Raw genomic sequence first — 20151 nt, 5'->3', positions numbered from 1 at the left:
CACAAGCTCCGGCTCCTTCCCCCCCAGAGAGGTGACGTTCCACGTCCCCAAAGCCAGCTTCTGCCGCCCGGGTCTGGTCCGTCGAGACCCTCCGCTTTCACTGCCACCCGTCTGGCAGCGCACCCGACCCCATCGATGTTTCCCGTAGGTGGTGGGCCCGCGGGACAGAGAAGCGGAGGTGTTGCCCACGTTGCCTTTTCGGGCTGGGCCCGGCCGGGCTCCGTGGCAAGCCCGGCCACCAGACGCTCGCCGACGAGTCCTCCTTCTGGGCCTGGCTCCAGAAGGGGACCCCGGGCTTCCTCCGGGCCGGGTATCCTCACTTCTTGTTTTTCCTTTCATGAGGTCTTTTGAACCAATCTTAGTCAGGCCCCTTGCCTGAGACCAATTTGCCATGGGAGACCCTACCAGGAACACAAGGTTCCAGACAACACAGCCCCCAGGTTCATCAGGGCACACAAACCTCTCTACCACGGTAAGGTGCTGGTTCTTCAGAGAGGGTTTTCTTCCTTATATTTCCTAAAATATTTTTACGAAAAGAACACTACTGACAATCTGGGAACACAATTGTAACTGCTAAATCTGAATATTGCTACATAAACATGATCATGTGAATGATTCATAAGTAAAGTATTTTTTCTCTGCAAACCCCACTCTAGAATTTAACAACATCATATCATATCACCTTGCGCACAACCATATTTCTACCTGCTCTAATAAAAATGTGGGCCTAATTGGGGTTTGACAGGGTACAACATCCCTCGGGTTAGAGACTGCAAAAAAGTGGTATTTGCCGAGAAGAAATTAAGACATTTTCTAAAGACATTGTTTTTGGGGCTGTAGCCTTGTTGAGTGTTTACCTAAGCCTGGGACCAGGGCATGGCGTTATTCACCAACATGTAGCAACGTCCCTGGAACAGCTCCCTTCCTTTGGGACACATTATCTGGCTCGGGGGGCTTGTGTGGTCGGAACTGGTGTTGTTGTTGATGGAGAAGAGATAGGTGGAGTTGCTGTGACTGTAGGGGGCATTGTAGTAGTTGTAGTTGGAGGAGTGGTGGTGTCATTGTAAAGTCCCGTGATAGGGACCGTGGTTGTAGTGACAGCCTCTACATTGTTTGACACTGTGAAGAAGAAGATTATGATGTAAAATCTGCCATAAATCAACATATTCTGCTAGTTTTAAAATACAAGTTAATCTGATATTTACTCAAATGAGATCACGGACAATCATCAACTTGACAATTGTGAGGTAGCAAACAATCAATTGCTGGGTAGACCCGCCCTAAGGCATACCCTGTTTTATTGTCTATTTATTCATATTGGACCTGATTTATAAAATAAACATCATGCTGTAATAAAAAGTACTTGAAACTAAAGACTGAAACCAAAAACGTATCTGGAAAAAGGTTCTCTGAGCCGATAGTAACAACGAGAAGTATTGTCATTTTCTCGCAGATTTCTATAAAATTGGCCTTCTAAGGCTTCTATCTGCAACCTGTGGCCCCCTGCTGGATATTAGAGAAAATGCATGTACAAGCAGAAAAAGACAACATAAGTTAGGAATATAATATCATTCTAATTTTCCCACATGCTGTATGTGGATATTAACAACTATACAATGCAAAGGGGTATGTACAAATATTTTTGAAGAAAGATCCGGTAGATTAACATCTCCTAAATCACTTAAATTGGCTTATCAAAAGTGGATATTATAGTAATTTAGATGTCTTTGTTGACAAGAAATAAGACATTAACCATTTACCTATGTACCTATGTCATTTCTAGTTCACATACCTGCAGCCCTAACAGAGAGGACAACAGCAAGGAGAACACACAGGACAAGAGACAACTTCTTGGTGATGAATGACACGTTCCTGACATAACAAAAAGGTTTATCTATCAGATTCTCTGAAATTCACTTCTTATGGTTATGATTAGGCATATACGGCAGCAAAGAGGCTTACCTGATTTTGGTGAATGAGGGATGAAGAAGAAGAAGAAGATTCAACTTATTGTCATTACGTAGTACAGGTACTATGTAACTAAATGGTTTCTCTGCATTTGACCCATCCTAGTGTTAGGACCCATTATGTACGGCGCCCGGGGAGCCGTGTAGGGAACAGTGCCTTGCTCAGGGACACCTCGGTAGCACTTGGTCTTTCCGGGACTTGAACTGGTAACCTTCCAGTTGCCAAAGCCAAGTCCCAATGGACTTCGCCGCCACCACCGCCCCCATGAATGAGGGATGGTCTTCTGAATGGAGATCTCAAAGAGTTCTGGGCTTTATAGTCCCACATCACGCTAACACATATCAGTCTGATGTGTTCTTAACAAGCATGTGATAAACTTATCAGCATGTTTGCAATCAGATCTCAATCTATCACTGTTTATTCAAGTCATTTCCCGAAACAATTGGAATCGAAAACACAATGCTATTTTCTTAGAGAACTTCGGAAAAAAACATCAATGTAATTTGAGATTAATTAAAAGGTGAGTGCTTATGATTGAGAACTAGAGGTTTGATGTTTTGGATTGTTTTGTTTCTAGGTGATATTTGTCCTTGACCTAAAGTAGTAACACTTGCTGATTTTAGTTGCTGGGAAATAAAATAAGTGGGTTGCTAATCAGTCAAGCCAAGACCACAAATAAAGTCGAGCTGCTTATCCTTGAAGGTCGACCTGATTGTATTGACCGTATATCTGTATTTGATGTAGATACAAAAGTTATAAATGAGTCTTGGATAACTTATCAAATATTTTCGTAAAATAATGTAGCCCATTTAAAGCCGAAGGTTTAAACTTGCTGTTCTAAAACTCTTTCGGACGTGCATAACTTATTAATCACAGTTTAATAGTAACTCCACTATCAACCAACTTAATTTGGAGAATGGAAAATCCTTAAAACTATCGATCACATTTGAATGTTTCTGATTTAAAGGTCCCATGTCATGGCCATTTCTACTGATCATATTTCCATTGTTGAGGTCTACTAGAATAGATTTAAATTGTGCAATTTTCCAAAATCACATTGGTTTCTCATACAGCATCTCTGTATAGTATGTGTATTCGCCAGGTATTCACTCTCTGTCCTAAACGGCTTGATGGCGCTCCTGCCCCCCCTGCACACCTCCCTGTGAGCCCAGTGTGCTCTGATTGGTCGGGACGTTGCGAGGCTCACTGCTGCTCGCCGCTGCTGCGGGGAACGGACAGGTTTCCGGGACGGCGATACAGCGAGACGCAGCGAAATTCATCCTGAACACACAAAAACACTCACAGCCGAAGTAAAAAACAATAAGTGTGGCTTGATATTGAGAAAGAAAAAGGTTTATAACGCTGTGAGAATGGGTCTGCGGAGAGCATTTCCGTGATCCTAACTCGTCTATTACCAGCGTTCATGGAGCTCTATGCAAGTCAATGGAGACTCCCTGTTAGTTAGCCAAGGGATCCTGGTGTGTGAGGTGCTCCGCGGATTGGTCCATTTAGACGTCAGAGAACCCAGGAAGAAAACAATGGAAAATGAGACATTTCCAACGAGGCGTTTTGGGGCAGCATAGACAGGTATTTTCTGTGTTAGAGTTTTACTCGCTACAGGGTGTACTTTGACCGTTTACATGAAGACCGTTTACATGCATAAAAACCTTCATAACACACAAGGGGACGGGTAATAACCGTAAAAGCATGACATGGGCCCTTTAACTTGAAGAAACTGTTACTTGTCCCTGAGCAGACATGACTTCTAATATACTTATGGAACATAGAACGTACATATCAATGGACATAGTGTTCTTGACGTCACCCATAGGTAAATGCAGTTGCTGTAAGCCCAAAGTGGGCGGAGCCGGTTAGCATTTGTTAGTGACATCAGCACCTAACTCCTGCTCATGCTCGATGCGAAAAAGGGTAAAGAGCTGAAACCCGTTTTTTTAGATGCTCCCAAGCTAGCTTAGGCTAACAAGCTCATGGGAGCCTGCCTGCAGGCCTCCACTCTCAGTACAGTTCCGGTGTAGGCTCCTCTCTCAGGACACCTCCACTCTCAGTACAGGAAGTGAAGATTCTGACGAACACGTTTTTTCCCCGCCCCCCGAAGGACTCGTCTAATTGAAGTCAGTCACGAGACTCATCACGGATATATCTATATAGAGATATATATATATATATATATTTATATATACAAATAACGACATCTTGTATTTTAGTTACACCCGCTACACAACAGTGGAGGGTTCGAGAAACAACCGTGTTTGCCGGGTGCACCGCGGCGGAGGTGGGGAGGTTCCAGCCCGGAACCTCAACCCCGCTGCGGGACCCGGACTCCTGAGTCAGACGGTGCGTCATGGTCACGCTTCATATCGCCCGGCCCGGGAAGGAAGAGAGACGCAGAGTGGGGGAAGTCCCCCACCCCAACGCAGCAAACCCTCCCGGCCATCAGAGTCAAACCCGCAGTTCGGAGGAACCGACCACCGACCACTAGGCCGGCGGATGGTGGGTCACGTTTGCCATTCGATCAGTGAGGAAAATCTGTTAATATATGGATGAGTGGGGGGCGGGAAACGGCTGGACACAGGCCGTTGGGAGACACCCGAGACCGGGCACTGTCCCCGATAGAAAGAACCGGGTGAAATAGCCAAAATATAATGCCTTTTGTTTTTCCAGGGAGAGGCATCATGCTACGTAAGCCACATTCGCCACAACTAGCATGACCCTGCAGAACGCGTGACTGAACTGTGGAAACGAGAATTATTTTCACTACTTTCCAGACCTTTTAATTCGGCTTCCTGAACAAAATTGTATTATCTCAAAGATGCCTGGTCCCATTCCTCCAATACAAGTTTTTGTATCATTTTCAAATGCCGGGCTCTTTTTTAGTACAAATGACCAGACAAATTTAAAAGTTGGCAATGTAAACGTTTTTGGCCAACGATGGTGATATAGTTCACGGAAATGCAGGGGATGTAGCTCAGTGGTAGAGCGCATGCTTCGCATGTATGAGGCCCCGGGTTCAATACCCGGCATCTCCAACTAATATTATGGTCGCTATCAAGGATGTCTCTGTTGTACGGGTTAATGTGTAAAAAGTGTTGAAAAGGAGCACATAAAAGCATGCATCATGTATCACAAGGGCAATCATAGTCGTGTTCCTCTGTTATGATCCCTACGTAGCCTGGCTTAGCATACACAAGCATGATCCGCGTCTCATGTGCTGGGCTCTGATCGTGCGGGACTACAAAACAAGACATCCGTCTTAAACAGACCTCAGAGAACGCGTTGGCTGATGTATTGTCCAGGTTAGTATGCGAGCTGTGTGTGATTATGTAAATGAGCTGTGTGGTTGCCCGGACATCATTGGCTGTCATCTCCTGGTCCACTTCCGAGGACACTGATTGGAGCACGCCGGGCCCGACGTTCTCCAATCCCTGTGCAAGCCCAGCGCACACCTGCTTGAGAGGACTACAAAGTGTGTGAGTGAACAGATGCCTCTCGCTATTTGCTCTTCATTCTGGGGGTTAACTGGTGTGGACCGTGTTATTGTGATTAGATGTGCTTAGATTAGTTTAGTATTGTTTGACTGTTGTCCTAGCTGTGTTTCCTTACAGCCTTCCTTTGCTAGTTGTACCACTTTTACAGTGAGGTTTTGTTTCCTTCTTTATTTAGTGTGTGAATATTTAGTTTCCCTGTATGCGTTTAGACTCACTTTTTAGAGTCCTCCCTTAGTTTGGTTGCCCCTTTAAACTTGCGCCCTTGTGGCCTCTATTGTTTGTTATTTAAACCAGTGGTTGGGGAAATGTGTGTGTTTCAGGCTGCTGGCCCGCCATTTTGTTCACCGGTTGTGCAATAAAACAGCTTATAACTTTTACCAATCCCATTCTGGTTGTATTGCTTCCAGTTGATTCCCATAGCGTAGAAGGGAACGTAATAGTCGCTATCAAGGATGTCTCTGTTGTACGGGTTAAGGGAGTTACAGATGGAACATGCATCGAGCCCATGTAGCTGTACATGTGAGTGGTGCTTCACAAACCAGGATCTACAATGTCCGACTGAAGACTAATTTAAATGCCCTCAGCCAGCGAGTGCTTGGTTGTGCGCTACTACCAGAATTCATCCCCCCTGGGAAACCCACTGGTAAGTCACTTCAGGACGCCCCATGTTCACTGCAACTAGGCCTTTCTGTTCTTGTTCTTTCTAGTAGCAACTTGTCTATTTCTCCACATTTAAACATTTTCTTTTTCATAATTTATTTTATGGCAGGTGAGCGTATAGCTGTGGAGTATTTGCTGGTTTGGGCGGACAGAGGAGATCTGCTGGGTCCACAACAGGACAGTGAACTTGGCACCATTGTTCCAGACCGCCAGGTTGAAGAAGTTCAGGAGGAGGAGTGCCTTGACATCACAATTAGTGATGCAGTGGAGATCCTCAGTCAGCGCCCCTCGGAAGTGGACACTTCAGCACCCCGCGGTGCATCACCTCACACATCATCTCAGGTAATCTGATTATTGTTTTATTGCCCTGGCATATGAATTCTAGAAGAACATACATGTTTTGAATGATGTTTTTATCGCATAGGCTACATTTGTCTTTTTGTGTTGCATGCATTTAGATACATTTTTATGGCAATATCAATTTCAAGGATATTTTTACTCAACTGTTTGTCTCTCATGGCCGGTACGGCTGCACAGTCGTTGGCACTATCCCCCCAAAGTGATACAGCTGAGAGCCCACCTGAAGAGCCCGAATCCGCTATTTCTCTTCCTGCTGACTCACCCGACGCCTCCACTTACACAACCTCTCAGGTAATCTGACCTATTGTAAAATCACATTGTTTTTAAATTCTTCTGATTAATTATTGCTCCGCACATGCTATGAATAACTTGTTTCATTAAGTCTCAAATAGTCAATTACTGTTGTGTGCTTATAGCACGATGATGTCTCACAGTCCTGCCAGATGTGTACTTCTGACAAAAACGTCTCTGCGCCCAGGACATCGACTCAGGTCATGTGACCATTTATTAATCATTTATCAATGGTTGTTCATTTTTCAGAATACCCGCTGTGATTCTCGAGGTGTTCAGGGATGGGAGGCTGTGGATGACTTGGCCAAGTATCTTGTTCTACTTAATAGAACAATAACGGCATTATCAGTAGGCGAGACGGATGACATAGTGAGGCTGTATTCAAAGCTACATCAAATGGATAAGCAACCCACAACCTATAGCCTGAAGTCCAAAAAAAGGACCTTGCCTGTACCATGGAGAGCTTCCAGGAAACAAAGTGGCTCTGCGCCAGGCCAACAAGCAGCTGAAAGGTGAACTGACTTATAGTGGATGCACACATTACATAATTCACATATATCTTAAGTAGTTAGTAGTAAGTGGTTTTGTATGTCTAACCCTCACAGCATTTTAGACTCATACTAATGGATTCAGACAAATGAACTGGTATAGTCCATTTGTGAAGTGGGGTTGTACTGTATATCCGTATAATATTTATAAATTGTCTTTTCCCTTCACAGACTATTCATGACCCATGGTCAGGCAGCTCTGAGACCTGATGCCAACCGCATATGTGAATGTGTTTCACTCAGGCTTTTGAAGGAGTTTGAGCTTGCATGAAACCGACCCAAAGACAGCAAGGGTAAAACCTTGCCTATTCCGCAGTCGATGGTGCAATCCTACGTCCTGTTAGGAGATTTGTGTGGACAACTGGTCCGCTTTCTCAAATCTCTGCGCGTCCCTAAACATGCTGGTTATTCCTTACAGGAAGGAATCCAATGCTGCCAAGTAACCGTTAAACAATAATCCACTTTAATGGTAATATAACAATGCAATACAATCAATACAGTACAAATTAAATACAGTTTATCTGTGGGATCCCATATTTACCTGATATCACGTGAGCCAGCGAGAGGAAAGAGGGGGAGCACATAGCGTGGTTCCTGTCTAAATACCTCGCTTACAAGAGGAGGAGCTATCTGCGCCTCCCTTCCAGACCTCCGTGATTGGCTGCCCAAATATCATCAACACCTCACATCTTAAGTTCCCCAATCACAGTGGCTCAGCTTCATTATCACAGGGATCTGAGTTGACCGTATGTTAACTCCTCACCTTCCCCCCTCTTCCTTTGTCCTCAAAAAACCACATGTTAATAGGCCCAAAACCAGTTCACAGTTTTCTACCCAAATCATTTCCCCCTTTTAAGCTTCTTCATAGTTTGCATGAATACATACAAATATTCCGTTACAAATCCCCCTTTTTGTCTCCACTTAAGAGACCAACTATTCCAAGACATTCACATTATAACCTGGGATTCAGACTATTTAAACATTCAGGAATGGCTCCACATATCAACTTCATATGACCGTGTAGAAATACCAAAATATGTAAATAACTCCATACATCAATTACATTACTTAGTAACAACAAAGTTAATAAAAAACCTTCAATCAGAATGATTGAGTACCGCTAATCGTAATAGAAAATCATCTCTCATCAGTGTTTAGACAAATCGTTTATCAATAGCACAAAAATAAACATACCAAAAATATAGAAGAAAACAGTAAAATAACATCCAAATAACATATTTTATCATTTATCCTTCAGTCCTCCTCAATCATCAAATTACAAACTTTAAAAATAGCTTGCATCTCAAAGATTTGCTTCAAGACCCTTATAGTAAAAACACATTTAAACTGTTAGGATTATTAGAAATCCACCTGAGGTATAAAATCTGGATTGTAAAGGTCCAGTTGAAATTCACAGTTTAAAGTATAACCTTCACAGTGGTGATTGAATTAATCTGTAATCTGCAAAATTGCAGTGTCTTTAGTCCAAAGTAAGGCACTTATCAATACATTTATTTTAGTCCAATACACGGTTCAAAAATCTGAAAAGAAGAATCAGACATTTATTGCGTAGTGTAAAAACCCGAAAAGATATATACATCTTCTACATTCTGAGTGTCAATTTTAATCAACTTGTCATTCATTTTGTGGGGGTCCCCATGGCGCAGACGCCGTGATTGAGCCCCACGGATCTGAAAGCTGGGCGTCGTACATCAACACGGAGTCATTTACTGTGGAATATCCTACTAGTGTCTGGGGAGCCTGGAGGGCGGTTTTGGTCATCTTTCGTATGGCTAGTTTAACTACAGTGACCAAGCAGATTATCACAATTAGCACAACTAGGATAAACATTGAAACGGTCACAGCAAATTTAACCAACCCCGCACCCCACGATCCAAAAGTTCCAGTTAAATCCCCAAGGGTAAACCCATGAGTTTCATGCAACTCTTTTATCCCCCTGGCGGTATCATGAGCCATGTCCATTACCTCAGGAGTAGCATCAGAGATGAAAGAACAACACTCAAATCCAATCACCTTGCATGTGCCCCCCTGGGCGGCTAATAGAAGATCCAGTGCCATACGATTCTGTAATGCCACAGTCCTAACCTCCTGTAATTCTTTATGTTCGGCTAACATGGCGGTGTTAGATGCATTTAAGTGATTTTCCACTACTTTGGACAACGCCACAATTTCCTTCTGAGAAACATAAATACCGTACCATGGTAACAATAGACTAGCCATCCGCTGTCCTTTTGTAATTGACCTGCTGTTCCTATGTAGAGAGGGAAGTATAGCTGCAATCTCATCAGCCTTTACTTCACGGATTAAAGGGATTAGATAGGCCAGGTAACAGGTGCCATAGAAAATGTCATAAGGCATACAGCCATAGGCTCGGTCCCCACAAACTAAGTAAACTCTCTGTGGGAGGGGCGTTCTGGCTAACTGCACCGTTATTACAGTATTACAGTCGCTGTGTCCCACATCTGGAGAGGTAAGAGATCCTCTTTCATTCTGGAAACAGATGGACACATTCTTCCACTCATGTACTACAACTGGGGGAACATAGACAGAACAGTCACGGGTAGGGGACTTACCTAAGGGTAATGGCTGTGAACAGTCATGTATTTTAACCACAACTGAGTCCACTGTTCTGGAGCCAAACCAGGGCACTACTGTTACCAAAGCCTCAACTAATAAATATGGAGTGTGTGGTTGCAGTGTACATATTGGACTGGCAAAGTTAACCGAGCAATTAGTCTGGGCTAGAGCTAATTGGAATCTGTATTCAAAAGCTAGGTTAATATATTTCTTCACATATATTAGTCTCAGGACCGTCAACTGTTTGAAGCCCTCTGGCAGGTAATCTTTATTTACTGTCTCAACAATGAGCGAGATTAAACCCTTGGGTACCTATTGGGTACGATGGAGTGTAACAATCCTCGGCATCATCTCCAATGCGGGATGCTATGTCATTCCAGCTAACATAACTGTAGTCAGTTTTTGAGAAAGGAATGGGGCTAAACATGGGAGAATGTACGGATTCTGGCAGGTTCTGGCACAGCCAACAGTTACTAACATTACGTTCGTGTGCATAGTCTAACATTAAACTTATTGCCGAATTGGTCTTAGTTAGTTTAGGTGGAGCGATTAAAGCCTTCTTTGGAAAACGTGTTTCATGCTCTGGTTCAATAAATGCACATCCGGTGACCCCCGAATCGGGAGCTTTGTAATCTGGTTTCCTTGTCGTGCACTGGGACTCGTATTTTAACTGTTCTGCCGTGGTACACCACAGTTCTGGGGGCATATTTGCAATGGTGTTGAGTATTATTCTTACCATCCGTGGCGAAACCCGGAACTCCTGATACTGTGTCCTTGGATACGCTTTCCACACCGTGGAGTCGCCCCCCTTGTTAAAAAACACAGGGTACTTAATAACACAGTTTGGTGAGTCACATATTGCAGTTGGGCAGTTAAAAGAAATGTTCTGTGGTTCGTGAGCAGAGAGAGGGGCATTCCTCCTTCTTCTCTCTCTGTGTCTCTCTCTTTGTCTCTCTCTTTGTCTCTCTCTCATCGTACTGAATGTTCGTGTGGTGCTTGGAAACAACCTGTCTTTGTCGCTAGGCACTGATTGGCCCGTTGGTGTGATTTTGCCCTCAGGGTCTGGGCCCTTAGATAAGAGCACCTTACTTTCTCCCCCCGAGGGGCGAGAGCCCTCGCCACCTGTCGTTGGAATGGCCCCAGCTTCATCAAGCAGGGCTACCTTGGACAGGTACAGCAGGCCCAGGATGAGGGGGATGATGACAGCTTTCACACGCCAGCCTCCGGTCGAGAAGACAGACGCCATCTGGAAGCGTTGATCCACCCCGCTCTGCCTCGTTCCCTCAGTGCCGTTCCTCCTCTGGGTCGGTGATAGGAGTGTTGTCCTCTGGTTCCTCCTCTGGGTCGGTGATAGGAGTGTTGTCGTCTGGTTCGGTGATAGGAGTGTTGTCGTCTGGTTCCTCCTCTGCGCAGACCACGTCCGTGATGAGGTCGTCTAGGGTCCTTCCCGGAGGTTTCCCCACGGCGCACTGATTCCAGTGGTACCAGATGTCTCCTTTCCCTTCCAAGCGGACAGCGTGAGATGTCCTCTGCATCACCCGATGGGGTCCAGAGAACCTGGGTCTCAGCCACTTGGGTCTGATCGCTTTCAGCCAGACGAACTCCGCAGTGTTCGCTTCGTGTTTCTCGGGTCCCCCTTTTGCCTCTGCAACCTGGGTGGAAAAATCTACCACTAATCCCTTAAGTTGCTGGAAGTATGGTTTCGAACTCAGAACCTCTATTTCCTTTCCTACACTTAGGGCCCCTGGGCCTGGGAACTGGTGACCATGAGTGAGCTCAAATGGAGAGAAACCTGTCCCTTTGTTAATGGAGCCCCTGATTGACATAAGAGCTAGAGGCAATGCGTCTGACCATTTCATGCCTGTCTCCTCGCATGCTTTGCTGAGTTTTTGTTTTAAGTTCTGGTTCATCCTTTCCACTTTTCCCTGAGACTGTGGATGATAAACTGCTCCAAAACTGTGTCTTAGTCCTAAGGACTGTTATACTGGTGTGGTTTTACTGTGGCTCTGATGTTATGGGTTAAGCAAATTACACACTCTTCTAGGTGATTTGCTATCATGTCAGGTAGGTAAGGGTGCCACCAGTGAGTCAGGTGTCTGCTCATCTGAGTTTTACCACAATGTGTTGGGCCGTGTGCTTCTTTAAGCATGGATCTTATCCACTCTGGGGGTATCACTGGTCTCCCATCTGGGGAGTACCATATCCCATCTTTGTTGGTAGCTCCCCTGTTTGACCATAGTTTTTTGTCTTGAGGAGACCCCGCTTCTTGAGCCTCTTTAAGCGTCTCGTCTGTTATTGCGGGCAGCAAGTCAGCAGATTTTAAGACAAGCATTTGATACCATGGTGTATATCCTGCCTTCTCTTTAGCTGCTGTGTCTGCTGCATTGTTACCCCAAGCCAAGTAGTTATTTTCTGTGTTGTGACCTTTACACTTAAGTAAAGCTAACTTGTTAGGTAACATTACTGCTTCTGCAAGCCTTTTGATCTCTTTCTCATGTTTGATGGGGGTATTTGTGGACGTTACAAATCCTGCTCTCATCCACTGGCGCATTTCCACATGTATGACACCATGAACATATGCTGAGTCAGTATAGATGTTTACATCTTTTCCTTTTGATAGCTCTAATGCTGCAATGACTCCCATTACTTCTGCCAACTGTGCTGAGACTTTCCCTGTTACTTTTCCTGCTGCTCTTTCCTCAAACTGTCCCTCCGCTGTTTGAGCCACCACTGCGTAGGCTGCCTGGAGCCCGTCGGTGGGGTGTCTGAAACAACAGCCGTCTGTGAACAGGTTTTCTGCATGTGGCATAGGCTCTTCTCTGAGATCTATTCTTATCTTCACATCCTGGATGATTCTTTCCTCACACCTATGGGGTTCTCCGCTGCCTATGGTGTCTGCGCTGTTAACTCCTTCATGTGTGTAGGTGATGTGTGCTTGTGTCAGAGTTTTCTCCAGCCTGGTCTGTCTTGTGGAAGTCATTGTGAATGCACTTGAGTTCACAAAAGAGACAATGCTGTGTGTTGTCAGTACTGTCAAAGGATGGCTCATCACAATGTGTGAAATCTTGTTCAAGATACGTGCTGTACCTGCTGCATGTCTCATGCAGGGAGGTTCTCTGTTTTCCACTCTGTCTAGTGTAACACTGACATACATCAATATTGTCCTACAACCCCCCTTTTTCTGAAAAAGAATCCCATTTACTGTGTTTTCATTTTCAGAAACATCAAGAAAGAATGGTAATGCATAAGATGCAGAGGCGAGAGCCGTGACTTGGGACATGGACTGTTTGAGAGAAATGAACGCAGCTTCTGCAGCTTGTGTCCAGTTCAGTGTGGCAGTGAGATTGCGCATGCCTTTCTCATTGATGAGTTTTCTGAGTTCAGCTGTTTTCAGGTTATACTCTGGGATGTAGTGTCTGCTGTAGCCTGTGAGACCCAAAAAAGACAACATGTCTTTTACTGTTTTGGGTTTCGGGTGGTTCAAAATGTGTTCCTGATGCGCTGCCGACATGCCCGTGCCTGCTGGGGAAATCACTCTGCCCAAAAATGTCACCTCTTTACGGGTGCATTGTAGCTTTTTCTTGGAGACTTTGAACCCTGATGCGTGGAGGCCGCACCAGTAGGTTTCTGGTGGCCTCCAAACAAGAGGCTGCAGAAGGTGCTGCGATGAGAAGGTCGTCTACATACTGTATCAATACTACCCCCACTGGCAATGTAACGCCCTCTAGCTGTTCCCTGAGTACTTTGTTAAATATCCCCGGAGACAAACTGAAGCCCTGTGGTAGTCTTGTGTATTGTAGTTTCTCCCCTCCTATTGTAAAAGAAAAAATAGGTCTCATACTCTCTGCCAGAGGTATGCAGAAGAAAGCGTTGGCTAGGTCAATACAGGTGAACCATGTATGTTCAGGTGAGATATTACAGATAGCCGTGTAGGGGTTAGGAACGGGTATCAGAGCTATAGTCGTAATAGCATTAACGGTTCTCAAATCATGAGCCATTCTGTACTCCCCGCTAGATTTTGATACAGGAAGTATGGGAGTGTTCCAAACGCTTTGTGAGGGTTCTAACACCCCTGCTCTCTTCAGTCCCTCCACTGCCTTGTCAACACCCCCTTTTGCCTTTGGTTTGATCGGGTATTGTGACCGGTTCACAGGCACAGAGCTGCTCACCTCAAATGTTACTGGTGTGGCTTTTAAGCAGAAACCTACATCATGAGAGTGCGATGCCCACAGGTCAGACGGGAGATCACGCAACATGTCAACTGTATATGCATGGTCAGTTTTCTCCCTACCATGATGTCTATCTACTTCGTGTCTGTCCATGTGGATGCATTCTTGTGTGCAGATTTTAAGATGATAAGCTCTGTGTGTGGGAGAGTATGTCAGTGCCGCGATCTGCGTAGGTTCCCAATCTTCGACTTCTAGCAGCGTCTTTACCATGGGACCAAGTTCTTTAGCTTCATAACCCTTCCTGATAGCTAATGAAATGTGTGGTGTGGACTCAGCAGACAAACGGTACCAATACAGCTGTTCATCAGAGAGCTCAACCGACGCAGCCACCCCCGCCTGTCCCACAAATAGATTTGTCGTGGTAACGTCCCAAACGGCCATAGACACCTCATTATCATACTCATATTCATAACTTTGGTCGTCTCTCCTATCATAGTTTAGCGTCAGGTGGGGGGGGTCTGGAGGGGGGCCATAAGGCCTGAGGAGGTTAATCCATGGCTTCCATTGTTGAAAAATGGAGTATAGTCCAGGTGTGTTGTCCCGAGGTCGGTCCAACCGTCCCCAGAATATAGTGGCATGTTGGGTTGCTTCTGCCTCAGTGGACTGGGCCAACATCATCTGAGAACCTGATTTTATGGTAGATAACGAACAGTTGATTCTCGTGCCATTTGGGAATGATATTATCAGTCCATCCGGGGAACAGAGGATGGAGGCATTCGCTTTGATCAGAATATCCCTTCCCATGAGGTTAGCCGGGCTTTTAGGTGCAAGAATATACTGGTGCAAGAATGTCTGTCCTGCTATCTTGGTGGATAACAGCGTGGAAAGCGGTATTTTTTCTATTTTTCCCGAAAACCCTATGACTGAGACTGTTGTAGATGAAAGGGACGCCTTGAAGGCGGGAGAATTGATGGTGGAGTATCTTGCTCCTGAATCAACCAGGAATGGTAGCTTTGAGTCTTTAACAGTCATAGTAATGTATGGATCCGCCAGGCCCGTACATCCAGAGTTCCCTGGGCGTCTTCATTGTTCGTAGTGCTGCCCCTCATACAGGACAAACTGGCCATAGGGGGCGGCCATAGCATTAGGGGCAATGTGACCCTGGTTTGGTTGTTGCGGCAATGGGACAGCCTCCTGGGGTGTCTGGACATATGGTCTCTCTGATCCGTTCCCCCTTCCGTACCCTCTCTGTCCCCCTTTGGCCCCCTTTGGCCCGCCCCCTTCCTGGTGGGGCTTTATGTGGGCACTGCTTGTACCAGTGATCTGGCTGTCCGCAAATGAAACACACCTTCTGATATAAGTCCAATCCAGGAGTCATTCCAAAGCCACCTCGACCTCTGAACCCGCCTCTGAACCCACCCCTCTGTTGCCAAGAACCATTATCATAGCCAAATTGGGGCTGACTATAGGGCGGACCCTGGTTGGAAAGGCCCCCTTGTGGGTTTTGTTGCCCCTGTGGCTGCACGGCCGGCGCTACTGGGTGAACAATCAACTGTTTGGCATTCTTTTTGTCATTCTGAACTGTTTTCCGGGCTATTTCCAGCTGCGTTCGCAGTAACTGCACCCTCAACTCCTCTTCCTCAGTTTTACTTTCTGTATGTTGTATGTTAAATCTACCCATATGATGGGCTAAATGACGTTCCCACGTCTGTGTGTTTAACTGATCTACCTCTGGATTGTCCTCCATCAGACTTTTAATTTCTTTCGGTACCGCTGCAAGCACTGCCTTACGAAACATTTGTATATGTTGGTCATTATTATCTGGACTGCAGTCAGTTGCCACTGTGTATTGTTGGCGTGACCTGAGCAACATGGTTGCTGCAGCCTCTCCAGGTGCAAATGTAAATGACAGTGCCCCGTACCCTCCCCCTGTCTGTGGGAAATGCTCTCTCATTGCTTTGCCCAGCAGGCTGTGAACATCGTTAAAGGAAATAGGCACGTCATCTTTCATTTTTGATGTTCCTGATCTATCCTCAACTCTTTCTACCTCATAATAGGAAGTCTGTTGTGCTAGTACTCTCCTGAAATCTCCCAGACAGATAGTCTGTCCTACAGCCATGTCTGCAAACCGTCGCATCCAATGTCTTCCTCCCTCAGTAGGCAACGGCATTTTATCGATCAGCGCATGTATGTCCCCTAGTGTGAAAGGATGATAAGCCGTTTTCCCACTTTGCACGGCTACTAAAGGCGCCTGTAATACTGGAGCAATAAAAGCATGCTTGGTGGGGTCTTCTGCGGTGTGGTGAGAACTCAATCTGTTACGGGGCATTGAAAGGACCTGACCTACTTCCACTCGTTCACTGATTGTTCCTGTCAGAGATATCAGCTTAACTTTGCACCTCGCCCCCCTGCTGTCTTCCTCTTCCTGTCCTGCTTGTTTCTGCTGAAAGGTGTCCTGACAGCTGTCTTTATGACCCTGGCCTCCTGCTTCATTGTAAAACCCCTCAGTTTTATGACCTGCTGTTTCCCTATCCCTTTTATGGCCAGCTGACCTTCCCCCACTTCTGTGGTTTGCTGTCTCTTCCTCACTTTCATGGCCCGACGCCCCCCCCTCAGCGCATGGGTAATAAGACGTCGATGTTTGGCGTGATCTGTTCTGAAAAGGATCACATTTCTCCCCCTCCTCAGCGCGCCTGCGTACACCTGTGTGCTGGTCTCTCCTCTCCCTAATTTCCTCTATATCTTCTCCCGAGCCCTCATATCCGCTCTGTTCCTGTCCCCTGACTTCCTCCTTACGTCTATCTTGAATCTGTTGTTCATAGCACCGTCTGTCTTGTATTTCCCTCTCGTCTAGGAGGTCAGTTATGTATGTTATTTCTGTCTGTGTAGCGCCTGAGTGGCTCTTTGTAAGATCTGTCAGAAGGGAAGTCAATTGTTCTGAGGTGGGCTCCCTATCCGGTCGACTGTCCCTTCTCGGGGAAACCAGCCCCTGGTCTGTGTTACAACTAGGCCTCTGCGTGGTGTGTGCGCTGTGTATTCTGTCTAATGGGGAGGAAACTTGTGTTTTCTTAACATGTAGTCTTTTCTTTGGAGTAGGGACGCCCCTTAACGGACTCAATGCTACTGTGCCCACCATTGTATAGTTCCCCCCGCTCATGGCAGTCTCCCCTCCTTCTGTGTCCGATGCATCTGCCACTGTCATTTGCAATTTATTAGCGAGAGAATAAGGGGGAGGGGGCTGTGTAATCAGAGTACCTAAATCCGGGTAAAGGAGAGACGAGCGGGTGGGAATAGCTGGGTTTTGTATGGGCCCCGTTTGAGATTTCTGCTCTGAGTTAGAGACACCCTTATTTTGCATTGTTGTATAATATTCGACTCGTTCCGCTATATAGTCAAGAATGTCTCCATCTGTAGGCACCTTCGGGTCTTTATCTTCATGTTTTTCTATGGGGCTTTGGATTGCCATTGCACCCGGGAGATTTTCGTCTGTGACGGGAGGAACATAAATCCCAATCATTGCGAGGGCAGCATTGTGACAAATCCTCCTCAATCTATCTAGTGCTTGTATTTGTTTGTTCCATTTGCTACGGGCAACCCATCTGGGCTTCTGTTCGTTTAGGTGTGCAAGTTGCTTTATAATCTGTCTTTCATATAGATTCAATGCTGTGCCCAAATTACCTACGTTTTCATCATCTTCCACTCTATTCTCTGTTATCATCTTATCGTATAGGAATCGGAGATCATTACAAGCCTTTTCTTTAGCTCCCTGTTTGACTCCACTTAAAATCAATCTCTTAATCTGTTCCCATTGCTCCCTGTAACTCCCTGGAATTTCAGAATTGTCTTTACTTTTCTGATGTTCCATATTGACTTCGCTTTTTTATCTGACTTAATTAAATATGTGTTCACTTGTATTAATATACTAGGCTATTGGCGTCGTTACTATTAACGTGCTTCCCTTCTTCAATACCGAGCAGCAATGTAATGAGTAAACTGTAAGGGTGTTACCCCCTTTCAGCCACTAGATGGCAGCAGCAGACCACAAATGAGCTTCACTCTTCTGAGTGCATTGTGAATTGCTCACACAAGTATTTTAGGTAAAAATCACACAGATTTATTCCCCGTACAGTTTGTCCAGCTTGATAATGTGATGTTTATTTCAACAGGCAGACCAAACCTCGAACAGTGCTTCAACACTCATAAGGAATGTGACCATCCCATGGGGCTTAAACGCCCAGGTTTCAGCGAGCCTTTTATCACACGTTTGCTTTTCAAATTAATTTTTACAGACAAGGGAAACGAGAGCCGGTCCCGTCACAATGTCGGTGACGTTTGCGTTCTCTCCCAAGAATTGAACATATAGCAGTCCGCTGGCCCTTTAGCTTATTGGCCTTAGTCTGCTATTTACCCCCAGTTTTAAACGGCGACTCGATCTGAAATATCGAGTTTCCAGGCTTCGTCGTGTAGGAATTTCACCTCCCAACCCACGAACTGCACCGTTTCCACGCCACTCAGGAATAAACTACCTGAGATCCACGCCAAACCGCTTTATATCTCGTCACGCAGGACTCTCTGTCTACCTTGCGATCAACGTTCACGTGTTTTATATAACTTTCCTAACAGAGTAAAATATGCATTGTATATTCCATTTAAACTTTTTGTTTTTAAAAACCAAAAAACACAGTGAAACGCCTACAGACAATCCTAATGTTTTAGATATACCCAATCACAGACAGTTGATTTTCATAACAGGCGTCTGGTACCTTTTGTCTTGTAGTTGCAGGGCCCTGCGATTGTCTGAGGTGTTTGAAAGCGTTTGTTCCCGACCCATTCCGGTCGTCAGAATCCTTCCACAGCTCTGTTTATTTGGCACGTCGGATCACCATTTGTTAGGAGATTTGTGTGGACAACTGGTCCGCTTTCTCAAATCTCCGCGCGTCCCTAAATATGCTGGTTATTCCTTACAGGAAGGAATCCAATGCTGCCAAGTAACCGTTAAACAATAATCCACGTTAATGGTAATATAACAATGCAATACAATCAATACAGTACAAATTAAATACAGTTTATCTGTGGGATCCCATATTTACCTGATATCACGTGAGCCAGCGAGAGGAAAGAGGGGGAGCACATAGCGTGGTTCCTGTCTAAATACCTCGCTTACAAGAGGAGGAGCTATCTGCGCCTCCCTTCCAGACCTCCGTGATTGGCTGCCCAAATATCATCAACACCTCACATCTTAAGTTCCCCAATCACAGTGGCTCAGCTTCATTATCACAGGGATCTGAGTTGACCGTATGTTAACTCCTCACCTTCCCCCCTTCCTTTGTCCTCAAAAAACCACATGTTAATAGGCCCAAAACCAGTTCACAGTTTTCTACCCAAATCATTTTCCCCTTTTAAGCTTCTTCATAGTTTGCATGAATACATACAAATATTCCCTTACAGTCCATATAAAGCAACTGCTGGAAGACAGCCTCGTGGTACAGGAGAAGACCGACTTGGTTCTTGTCACTATAAACAACACCACTGTATCTTGTTGGTAAGATATGTTTGCTCCATTCTCTTTAACAGCTGCACTTCAGATGAATTCACTTTGTATGACATTCTCAATATTTTGTATGTCTTTCTAGGTTACAAGACAGACAAAAAAGAACCGCTCGGGACTCATTGCTCCAAGGAGTGCAGCTTCCGGAAAAGGCAACGGCAGCTGAGGATTCCTTGCCATTACCGAGGGAGCTCCCTACTGAACCAGTGCAGCACGGACATGTTATCCTATAAATCCAGGAGCCTGACAATAGAGGGTGAGGCATTGATACGCCAGCGCCGCAGTGCCAGAGCTAACTCAGGTTCTTCTGCTCCATCCACGCACATGCAGGGTCACCTTCCACAAGCCCCATCTCCTGCATTTTGGCAGTACCCCATGCCTCCGGCACCATCCCCTGCCTCATGGCAGTACCCCATGCCTCCAGCACCAACTCCTGCCTCATGGCAGTACCCCATGCCTCCAGCACCAACTCCTGCCTCATGGCAGTACCCCGTGCCTCCAGC

General features: G+C 45.5%; 1 protein-coding gene and 1 non-coding gene across 2 annotated transcripts in view; both read left to right on the top strand.

Moving 5' to 3' along the window:
* LOC139434644 (uncharacterized) overlaps positions 1 to 20151 on the top strand; it is a 214817-nt gene that overhangs the window by 108534 nt on the left and 86132 nt on the right. The window lies entirely within an intron of this gene.
* On the top strand, positions 4944 to 5015 carry trnaa-cgc (transfer RNA alanine (anticodon CGC)). Its single transcript has one exon. It is a non-coding gene; the product is annotated as a tRNA-Ala (tRNA).

This window comes from Pseudochaenichthys georgianus, chromosome 1 (genome assembly GCF_902827115.2).
Source record: "Pseudochaenichthys georgianus chromosome 1, fPseGeo1.2, whole genome shotgun sequence".
In the NCBI taxonomy this organism is placed as follows: Eukaryota; Metazoa; Chordata; class Actinopteri; order Perciformes; family Channichthyidae; genus Pseudochaenichthys; species Pseudochaenichthys georgianus.
The sequence above is the reverse complement of the archived record's forward strand: the minus strand, read 5'-3'. Positions and strand labels throughout refer to the sequence as shown.